Genomic DNA, 12418 nt, shown 5'->3' on the forward strand with positions numbered 1-12418 from the left:
CTAAAGAATATATCAACTTCTTGATTTATTCAGACTCTTATTAACCTTTTATGTAGCACAGCATTTCTGTGGGCTATTGCAGAAGGATGTAGGGAAGGAATGAAATAAGTATTTTGAAAACACTTTTTTTAAAAAAGTGATGTATTAGAATCATGATCATTTCCCTTTTAAAAACCAATGAAATATTCATGGAAAGGGTTGACACAGTTTTGAGTGTATCAAAAGAAACTAAACTCCCATCAGGCTTCAGGCAGAGCTTTTCATTCTTACCATCCGTTCACGTGTTCCTTCCATCTCTGTCCCTAAAGCAATAAAAATTATGTGGATTTTTTTTTACACTGGCAGCATACCTCCGGCACATAGCTTTAATGGTTCTGGACAATATTGGAAGAGTTTGCACTTTTCCTTCTCTTTTTATTTAAATTACAAATATTTGACAAACTGCTTCTATCCTGGAGGATTTCAAATCCCCTCAGATTTAAAACACAGCTCACTTTTAAAAAGCTGCTAACAGAGGAAAAAGTTGAACATTTGCAATTAAACCTGGGTTTATTGTTCTTTCATTGTTCCTTTATTATACTAAGGGTGCTTATATCAAAAGAGAATCTTAATTCCCTTGTCCTCGTTTATTTTTTAATTAGGTCAGTCTTCCCTTTCATATCCCGTTCACCAGCTCAGCCTCTAATGGCAGTGTCAGTTAGCAATCAGCTTCTAGGAAAAAATATAATAATTTAGTAATCTTCTAAGTAATGAAAAAAAAAACACACAAAAAATCTAAGCTTTTTAATTATCAGTCAATTTTTTATATCTAAGATGGTGAGATTCCCAAGGACCCAAATTAGGAACTGATTTTCCTTAGATCGTCAGTGGGGAGAGGAAGTTCTTGTAGTGAAAGGTTAGCACACGAGATCTACCACCTAAAAAAGCTGATATAAAAAGTCAAACAAAATAAAGGTGTAGTGCTGCTCCCTAAGAAGGGAAGCTCCCAAAAACATGTGTTCTGCCTGTCAGGGTTAGTAAATGCCTCTGGAGAACACAATTATAAATCTTACCTTGTTATTTTCTGACGGTTTTGATTGTTGCAGAAAGCACATTCGTGCCCATTCAGATACAGGATGTGTTCTGCTGTCACCTTCACTGCCTCCTCTCCAGAAATGCCAAATGCTGCCACATCTTTGAAGAGAAGCCAAATGTGAACAGTAGGTACAAAAGTTAAGTGGAAACTGTTCGACAAATCATGGAATCATACAATCATGGAACGGCTTGGATTGGAAGGAACCTTAAAGATCATCTAGTTACAATCATGTCATGGGCAGAGACACCTTCCACCAGACCAGGTTGCTCAAAGCCCCATATAACCTGGCCTTGAACACTTCCAGGGATGGGGCAGCCACAGCTTCTCCAGGCAACCTTTGCCTCACTACCCTCACAGTAAAAAATTTCTTCCTAATATCTAATCTAAACCTGACCTCTTTCAGTTTAAAGCCATTCCCCCTTGTTCTGTCACTACACGCCTTATACAAAGTCTCTCTCCATCTTTCTTGTGTGCTCCCTTGAGGTACTGGAAGGCCGCAATTAGGCTCACCCCAAAGCCTTCTCTTCTTCAGGCTGAACAATCCCAATTCTCTCATTCTTTACTCATAGAAGGGGTGCTCCATCCCTCTGATCAACTCGGTAGCCCTACTCTGGACTTGCTCCAACTTGTCCTTCCTGTGCTGGGGACCCCAGAGCTGGATGCAGCACTGCAGGTGGGGTCTCACCAGAGCGGGGTCAATGGGCAGAACCACCTCCCTTGACCTGCTGCCCACACTGCTTTGGATGCAGCCCAGTGCACATGGCCGAGTCATGCCCAGCCTCTCACCCACCAGCACCCCCAAGTCCTTCTCGCCAGGGCTGCTCTCGTTCTGTTCATCCCTAGCCTGGATTGATACTGAAGGTTGCCCTGACCCAGGTGCAGTACTAGCACTTGATCTTGTTAAACCTCATGAGATTCCCATGGGCCCACTTCTCAAGCTTGTCCAGATCCCTGTGGATGGCATCCTGTTCTTCAGGTGTGTCAACAGCACCGCTCAGCTAGGTGTCATCTCCAAACTCGCTGGGGGTGCACTCAAATCCCTTCATCATTAGTGAAGATATTAGATAACATTTGTCCCAATACAGATCCCTGAGGGACATCACTTGTCACTGATGTCCATTAGGACTCTGAGCTATTGACCACTACCCTCTGGATACAACCATCCCAACAATTTCTTATCCATCTAACAGTTTACCCATCAAATCCATCTCTCTCCAATTTAGAGAGAAGGATATTGTAGGGCACCATGTCAAAATCTTTACAGGATCCACATAAACAATATCTGGAGCCATTCCCTTGTCCACTAATGTTATTTCAGACAGAAGAGAAATCCTGAAATCAAAATCCTTCTAGCCCCTCCCCTTTGACTTCTCCTGAAAGTCGTTATGGCAAAGTATGTTTGTGGCAAGCCAGACTGCTGCTGGCAGAAGGGAATATTTATGTGATGAGCAAGAAAATCAGATATGAATGGGTTATGATGGGTTGTTTGTCCATGTCTTTTCTCCTGTTCCCACTGTTTGGTCTGCTTGTGGCTGAGGTGGCTTTTTCCCCCCTTCCAAATCCTTTCTGCTTTCTTCTACTTGTTCAAAGTACTACTGCAAGCTTGAGGGAGAGGGAGTCAGACCCTGAGAACAAGCAGAAGGGGACAGATAAAAATGGCTTTCTGCATCTGAAAGTACTTTCTGAGTAGCTCTGCAATGGAGAAAACTGTTTACTTACATATGTGCTACTTGTGCTGCTTACTTTAATTTCTTTCATTTCTGCTTTGCATTGACATTCAAGGCACACTGAGAAAATGAACTTTCCTTTTTACTAAAGAGATATAATAGAGCATATTTCCCTATATATCTAAAACAGAGACATCTGGAAATGAGAACCATGGTACAAGGAGGCCTTGTGACACTATTCCCATGACAAGGCTCTGCTTATCAGACTGAGAGATGCATTTCACATGTTGTAGTAATTTTGCAGTAAAAATTGCCACAGATGGTGTTAGTTTTTATGGAGTTTATGAGATTAGTATTTGGCTACAGATCAATCTCCATGTTTCCGTGATACCGAAAAGAGTGCAGAGATAGAGCAGCCTGAACAATCACAGACTTTTCTTAAAGGAGATTTTGTTCAGCCAATTTCACTACAACCTCTGCAGTAATATGGGGACTGGACATAGTGAGCTTTATAAATCCAGCTCCAATTTCCCCTCTAAAAGTAATCCTATTCTGCATCTGTAAATGATTCCTCATCATCTGTTGTTTCCCCACACACTGCTAATCCATGTATGGTATCACCTTTAAAACATATAAGCAAAAGGTACAACCCCTTGACTAGCAGCTTCTTTGCTCCCTCCCAGCACCCTTCTCCTTGTTGAGACAATCTTACTCCCCACCTCACAATATAGGTCTGTGTCCACCTTACCAGACCTTCTCTAATCACATAGAAATGTCTAAGCAAATAAATCTTAACCTCATGCATCATAAGAGTAAGGCAGAAAAAAGTGCAAAGCAATACTTTCTTTTTCTTTCTAAATTATTTGATTGAATTGTGCCAAAAAGCAAACTGAATCTTTAACTGAGCATGGTGTTGTGTGATGCTCAAAATGTTGGATTAAGTGATGGGGAGCACAGCATTCACCTCGCCAAAGCAGCACAATGAACACACACAGAGCTCAGTCACACAATAAGCATTAGGGGTGCTGCTGGAATGATGTATGAAGGACTGGGGTATAACACTGTAGGCTGGGAACTTGTCCTCAAATGGGGCATTTCTAAGCATAGGTGCCATCAGGAAGCATCGTACTGGCTTGTGCAACAGGTGTACAGCTGCAGCTAGGGGTACTCTACTATGAATCCATGAGTGTTAGATGCAAGATTGGATAAGTCAATTTAGGCAAGGTGCCTCAGGACAAAACAGCTCTGCAGAACCCGGTGCTCTGCACTTGCCACTTTGACTGTTTCCTTCCCAGATAAATCATAGGAAGAATTAGTTTATATCTTCTTGCTGGTTTTGTTTTGGTTGGTCTTTTTTTTTGCTTTCAAGTAGAGAAATGTAGTTTCTCCTTCTTGCTTTGAGAAAAGGGCCTCCAAGCATCCACACTGTGTGCATCTGTTGATGGTTCGAGAAATCTTTCAAGGCTTTCCCTGTTCCTCTTGGCCTTGCTCCTACTTGTATCCATCTGCACCCAAGCTACCCCTACCAGTGCATCACAGGTTTTTATTTTCTACCCTAGCTCCAGCTGCCAGGCCTTTACATATCCCTTTTGATTTTATTTATTTTCTGCACCCCAGTCCTTCAGTCACCTTCACAAAGACCTTATCTTAATTTTAAAGTATTCTTCATATATGAAATTTCCTCCTACATCCTTGAAGAGATCTCACAGAAGAAAGCAACTGAACGGTTGAGTGCAAGAAAGAGGAAGGGCAAAAATTCAGAACTCCATGCAGCAATGCAACTGTCTTTTGCACCTCAAAAGTGACAGGCCAGCCAAAGAAAATTGAAGCCTATGAGTCCAGATAGGTTTAACTCTTCATTTTGCAGTTCACAGTCATCAGGAGTCAGGGTCTGAGACAATCAAGACATATCTGTGCCGCCCACTGACCTTTTAGCCATGAATTCTTATAAGCTTTGCAATGGTGGAAGGATGCCCAGCACACCTTATTCTGGGTAGGATATAAGTCAATTTTACAACACATGGGTGTACATGCCACACAACACTAATTGAGCCAAAAATCCTTGGAGAAGAATACTGAAATCCTTGAGAATACAGCAGCATGTTTGAGGACTCTCACACGTGTGTAGAGGAAGTGTCCACGCCCTGTGGAACCCTACCACCCTTGCTAGTGCTGCAGTCCCAGTTATTTGGAAGCCAAAGCCAACTGAGATACTGCTACCCCAGCTATGTTCACATGTTCCTTTGCAGGACAGACCCAGCAACACCTGACGTCCATAAAGATTACCACAGAGCTAAGAGAGGCAGAGGACTGGAAGAGTAAGCGAAACATTAGCTCAGGCATAGCTCTAGTTTCTTTTTGTTCTCCACAGCAGTGAGCTTAGCTTAGACAGGTGTGAGTCTGCAAAACTGCAGCCCAGAAAAACTATTTCTTGTTTACTCCTGGCAAATACTAACTTCTTCTGTGATCTTAGACCCCATACAACTTTTATAATCGGACACTGCCGCAGCACTTGTGCCAAAATATGCCATTCTGAATGTGGCCTTTCACTCTCTTCACACAGTAGCTCTCTCAGGCAACTGCAAATGTCTATCAGCAGTTTTCTAATAAAGACATAGACACATTCTTTTAATGAAAATAATCTTTTCTAGCTGAGGAATCGTTCTAATTTCATCTGATTCGAGGGACCAGGCATATGTTGTTGAATCATGAAGACTAAATATTTGTTTTGACCACTTCAAAAATACCTTCGAGGCTAACTCGTTTGCCCAGCTCTTTGTTAAACAATTGCAAATGAGAAACATTCAAAAAATCACAGCCTGTTTGTGCATAATTTGTACACTCAGTGCAGAAAGCGCCATGTATCTCAGCTAAATCATTTGCAATGAATAATTCCACCATTTGGTACAGATGCAAAGCATTGGAAGTTTACAGAACATTATGGAAATGTATCTTCCGGCCTCAGGAGACAGGGGAATTTTAATTCCTGGCACTGAAGGCAGGCTTGAATGAGAATATGATTAAACTTTTATAACTGCTTGATGTTTTCTTGGCTCAATCAATATTCTTTTCAATAAGCCCTTGGCCTGTTTCGGAAGCACTGCCAATATTTGTTGTTGAGTAAATGTGGTTTTATTCTTCACTCCCACTGATCTGATCAACAGAATGACATTGATCACAACGAGCGCTGTGTTCAAACATTTTAAAACAATTTAATCTGCTCATGCAGGACCCAGGTTAGGTAGCAGTGCTGATTACAGCACATCTTTTAGTGGCTTCTGTTACAGATGGACATGCTTTGATACCACTTCCAATGTATCCGACTGCGATCATTCATTTGTGCAAGCTGGCAGGAACGGATGAGGTCACACGCAATGGTTGCTTCCCTTCCTTCAAAGGGAGATCAGATGGGACATGACAGGCAGTCATGCGTGCCTCAGGAGGACCAGCATCCTGGGGATAAATCCTGAGCCTTCCACACTGGTGTGTGTGAAAGCACCCAGGGGAACTGGCTATGAATATTTAGATGTTAATACTGTCAAGCAGGGGGATGCTAGACTAGAACTGTATATGTGCTTACAGCCTATTCACCAATGTGCCACCAGCATGCACAAAACTGTGGGCAATTCACTTAGCTCTGTGCCTTGAGCTTTCTATCTCTCAAGCAAGGTTAATAATTCTCGCCATGTTTTGTGAAACAGTTTGACATCTGTGCAAGAGGCATGATGTGACTGTTGAGTTGTGGCATTTGTTCAGCACATTGGTGACACTCAGTTCTTTGCCAATCCAAGCAGGAGCTACTTCCACAAAATGCCAGAGGGAGTGAAGGGTTTGGAGCAAAATTTAACCCAGACAGTTTCAGCAGAGGCTGAGAACTGAGGAAAGTGGTGAGTAGTGAAAGGGAAAAGAATCACTCATTCATTTTCAAGGAAATTCTCATCCTTTGCTTCAATGATAGTACAATGCTACTAGGTCAGATTCCTGAGGTTTGTGCCCTGAGCCCTCAATGATTAAAAATTATATTTGTTCTCACTTCTCCATTCCCACACGTGATGGAAAAGAGCATTGACCATTTCAAGGTAATTGCTGTCCTAGTAATTGCTTGTTCCTCAATTCACAGACATGGTGGTTGAACGTGGGACCTGCCTTTATAAATGAGCTTACAGTCAGACATATTTCAGTGACCAGAAGGCTTCAGAAATAACCAGCTTCTGTAGGCTGAGTCCCACCAGCAGCCAAGCACCCACATGCACCCCAGTGGGGCAGGGGAGAGAATAGGAGGAGGAAATGTAAGAAAACTCAAGAGTCAAAATAAAGAAAATTCAGTAGGTGAAGGAAAAAGGGAAAACCCCATGAAAATTAAGTGATGCAAAGGCAACGATTTGCTACTTCCCACAAGAGAGGTCTCCAAGCAATGGCCAACATGGAAGTAAAAATCCCTCATTTTCTTCTTCCTCTACCGCAGTTTTTATTGTTGAGCGTAATGCTATATGGCATGGAATATCCCTTTGGTCAATTCAGGTCAGCTGTCCTTCTGGGTCCCCTCCCAACTTCTTGCATAGATCCCGCCTAGTCATACTCACTGGAGTGGTGGAGGAGCAGGACAGTGGGGAAAAAAGAGAAAGCCTTGTGTTTGCAAGAACTGTTCAGCAATAGCCACATAATAAAAGTCTTATCAATACCATTTTAGCCACAAATCCAAAAAACAGCACCACAGGGCTGCTGTGAAGAGTTAGATTCATCCCAGCCAAACCCAGTATACTAGGAAAAAAAATTAAAATAGCAAAGTCCCATTCTGGCAGAGAACTGATTAGACTGGAACTAATAAAATTACTCAGAAACAAAATTACATATGCTCTTGACAACTGAGGGCAGTACACAACCCTCAGAAAACAAACAATCCAGCTAGCACAGCCTTAGAGCCTGCTCAAATGTGCTTCCAGCAGGCCTGCACACTATTTTCAGAAAGAGAGAGCTAAATAATGTTACTCAACCTAGTACTGTGTTTGGGAACTCAGCAAAGTATTTGGCTTGACAGGCAAGATTTTTGATGCCTTCCTGATGGCCAACTGTGTCTGGTTTTTTGTTTTGTTTTCTTCTATGCTTTATATAAGCAGAGTTATGGAGTGGTTGGGTGTGTTTAATTATGATAAGGTTTGGAAACATTTGTCTGTTTAACAGACACTCATGCAGGGGCTGCCTTATGTGAGGAAACTAATTTATGACTTTGGATGGGGTTGTGAGCAAGGAGGAGTAAAATACTGCTTTCTCTCCTACCTCTTGGAGAGCAGGGAAGGCAAGGCTCCTCACAGAGGTGATAGCACACAGCGACTGCTGCAGCACCTGGCCTGTGCTGACTCGTTTACTGTGGTGTTTTCCTGGGATGCTCACGCTTCCCTTTTACACAGGCAGCCAGCTCTTCTGTATGCCTACAGCTACTACCCTCTCCTCACTTCTCAGTGTTTTTGTACAGTCTCTGAATCCCTAATTGTATTCACTGACTTGACACAAGCAGAGTTTCTGGAAAACAGCAGTTATTTTACGCTTTCATACTCTGTTGTACAAAGGGTGAGAGCGGCATGCAATCCGGAAGAAAAATACTGAAGAGAGATGAGTTTGTCATTTCAATAGTCAACGTGATGTTTTGGCTGTATCTGAAGATCAACATTTACAGAGAATAGATGTGTAAATTGCTTTTTATATGGTTCTTCAGAGGTTGTTTTCAGAAAATTATTTATTATTCCAGATGCCTACATAGTCATAGATATTGACTGACTGGAAAGAGTTCAGAGCAGAATACTAAAAATGATCACTTAGTGCAGATGTTCTGACCTATAAAAAAAGTGATAAAAAGATTAAAAGCATAAAATACAGCTTGAGGCTGGACTAAGTAATGAGCTGGAGAGGACACAGCCCTCTCCAAATACGAATAAACAGCATGAATAAAACAATTACATATGGCAATAAACCACAGGGTAAACAATGGCACACACAACTCAGTCCCAAAAATTATCTTATACAAGTCAAACTAATCAAAGAATAGTTGAGGTTAAATCTCCTGTCAAAGATTTCTGCACAGATATACTCAATAGAAGTGCTGAAGATGGACAGAACAGAAGACAAACTTCTAGCACTACACAGGCACCAAAGAAGTTTTCTTCTTGAAATGTGTGTGTTTCTGCATCATATTAACATATTCTCTTATAATGGCACAATGTTCACTGTTTACTTAGTCATAAGATTAAAAGAGGGTGACTGTCTTCAAGCTGTAGGAAATTTCCTGCTGACAGCAACGTGCCATTTCCCAGTGGCAGAGCAAGAGTGAGAACCCGTCTAAGAGCAAAGACTCTGAAGTCTGGCTGTGTACTGACTGTGCGACCGGAACATTTTCACCTCTCCACTGGTACTGTCCAAGATCCCTGCTTCCTCATGGCTGTTACAACCTGGTTTAGAAGCTCCATGCTTTACCAGGTGTTACACTTTTATTTCAGGCTTTTGATTCTCTGGTACGTTAACTTCCCATTTGGAGAAAAACTACACACTTTTCTCTAAGAGACTTCTCTTAATTTGGTGAGAATATAGGGGTTTTGGCAAAAAGGGTTTAACAGAAATAATATGCAACTTCACAAAAGTATTACAACAGGTTACTGAAACTACCAAGCATTGCTATAGTAAGGGAACCTTTGTTAAACCCAGCAAACACAAACTTAAGTGAACTACCCATAACTTAAGTGAAGTACAGACAAATTGCCCACAGGAATAAAGGAAGAGAGATTAAGAGAAGGAAGAATAGAGAAAGAGAAGAGAAAAACACAATTACTACTATAAAGGTCACATCTTGACAGGTAAGGAGGGCAGAGGCCAAGGGGGATGGACACCTCATCCCTGTCTACTCATAGACTCTGGCTATTGTGGCCATTCCCCCTAGGTGGGACCTTTGGCTCACCGCCACTCACTGTCCCCCCAGCCAAGGTGAGGGGTGCCACAGACAATTAGAGGCTCCAGGGGGTGCAATGTGGGTGGGCCACCAGGCAGCCTTACTGATTGCTCAGCCGGGTGGCTTTCCCTGCCAGGTGCTCTGCATGGTTGCACCATGTTGGCTCCAGGCCCAATCCTAGCCCTTCCCCCCTCCCCAGACAAACACACAGGCAACAGTTTATCGAACCCATCAATCAAATAATCCGGTGAGATATGAATCCAGTCTCTGACAACGGCACATAGCACAATTACACCTGTACAACACAGTCACTTCCACTCAATGAGGACTGCAAACTACTACTCCCAGTACTCAGCTTATTCATGACTTCAGAAATAGTTTCATGATAAGTATCTTTATTGGAGCAGAACTGAGACAAGGAATTTGTCTCAGGTGCTGCATCAACACAAGACAAATGGGAAGCCCCTGTTAATTTACAATCTCAACAAGTAAGCAAGGGATGACGAGCAGCAGACACAAAAAGGACTACAGAGGAACGTTAAGAAAAAATAGGTAATTTTGGTCACACAAGACAAATTAACAGCTGCTGCTTCCTATAGGGATGTGTAGGGACCTTACATCAAGGTTTTAACACCATAGCTCTTCCTTGTTTTCTTTCTTCTGCTTGTCTAAAGTTTGATGCACTACCTTGCTTCACAGTCTACATAAATGCACCCAAGCATTAGCTAGTTTTTGTTGACTTTGTGATTCCTAAGGTCATAGAGTTTGAAATTTTTGGTTATATATTATCAAATCTACCAGTTACTGCTGGTTTAGGATAGTCTTAATGCACAACTGCTGAATGTCACTCTCATTTTCTCAAAGGGGTGGTAGAAGAAATTCTTTGCAATTGAGCGCTCCTGTCACTCTCTTGAGGTGTAGCATGAATTCAAAACAGCCAAAAGTATCTCCTGGATAGATTTGCCGAAAGACTGATCTTCTACCAATAAAACTGACATAACAGGTTGGTGATTACCTCAAATATAAAATGCATAGGCGGATACTTATATTATTTCTAGTATAAAAGTACCTATTAAGGAATTCAAAGACATTAAGGTTGTAAAATGAGTGAGTCCTAAGCCAGGAAATGTCAGAGAAAAGTAATTCATCACATCCTATGTGTGCATTGTATTTCAATCTTTAGTTCAATCAAAGCACTGCAAGGGGATAGTAAAACACCACAATGAAGGCCATGATGACCCTAAAACCTATGGTAAAAAATCTCAGAGACATTACAATATGCTTTTTTTTCCCCACAAGAAACTTAATGGTGTATTTTTTCCATGCAGTTAGCACTTTGTTGAAAGAATTGAATAGCTGGTTACCCAATACTTTCTTTTATCCTTCTTTAAGTGTGAGGCATCAGGTCTTTTTCTTCACGTCATGTAAAGCTTGTCCGAATATATATATAAACTTAACTTGTCTACTAATAAAATTTCTACTACTATTCCAAACTATGCCAATGTTGAAAGTATCACAGAAATTATTTTTCCTGTATTCAGGGGAGTAAAATTAGTAGTATATTTTACCTATGGAAAGGAAAGCTTATAGGGACTCAGTTCAAACTACTAAGTGCCCACAGTTTTTGTCAAGTCAATCTGTGATACAGAAATTCTGATTTATTCATGGTAGTTACACTTTATTTATTATTTTCAAATCTTAGGAAGTTTATATGAGTTTATAATAGATTTTTCATATATTCAAGGTACAGCTCCCATTAAAGTGAATATAAAGTGCTGAGAGCTTCTGCAAATCCACTGCCAGGTGGGTATCAATAAAATAAAGAATAGGCAATTAGGTGATCATCAGTGAGATTCTAGCAGGTTTTTTAGATGATTTGTCCTGCATTCATCATGATGGGAGAAGAGTGACAAATATAGGAGTGAGATCTAGTCTGTCAGCTTGGAATTACCACACTCATCTCTCCTCTTCCTGCAAGCTGAAATCAACACTTCACTAATGTTCTGGGTGGCTTGCTCACCACACACACACGTGATTTAACCACTGAACACAGGGGTTTGTGCCGTGGTGGCAGAAAAAGGGTAAGGCCTTAACGCAGAACCAGAAAAAGGGCACGACCTAACAGAAATAAGGTAAGGCCTCAGTACACAACTTGTCAGCTGTGAAAACTTCACAAACCACGTAAGAATGCTTAAAAATGGATGAACTGATACATTTCTCTTTAGGTCTGCCATTTAAAAAATAACATTTACTATATCTGAATAAACAGTAAGTAGATAAATACAAATCAGCTTTAGACAAGAAGGCATTATGAAAAACACATCTCTGTCTTTACATCCGCAGAGTGGCGAAAGCCTTCATCATGGGAGGCTCTAGGGGACTTGACGCGCTGGTGGCATTTTGTTGTTTTTAAAATCTTTATTTATAGAAAGGGAATGAAAACTATTGGGGAGGAACGGGATGATGTCCACAGTATCAATGCTCGTGGGCAGGTCACGCTTTTGGTCGGGCCGGTTCCAGCGCCCCTCACAGAATCTGACCCCAGGAGAGTTTCATCCGAGCGCTTCTGACTTCTCCTCAGTGGCCTCCAGCCTGGAACGCTACGGGACCAGTTGGAGTGACTGGGAAAGGCGTGACTCATGGCAGCCACTTCACATGAAATTCCCCAGCCCCGAGTCCTCCGACCGTCTCTGCCGAATCCGACAGGAAGACAACGCTTTGTACAGCTCTCCCTAGAGC

This window comes from Pseudopipra pipra, chromosome 2 (genome assembly GCF_036250125.1).
Source record: "Pseudopipra pipra isolate bDixPip1 chromosome 2, bDixPip1.hap1, whole genome shotgun sequence".
Classification (NCBI taxonomy): Eukaryota; Metazoa; Chordata; class Aves; order Passeriformes; family Pipridae; genus Pseudopipra; species Pseudopipra pipra.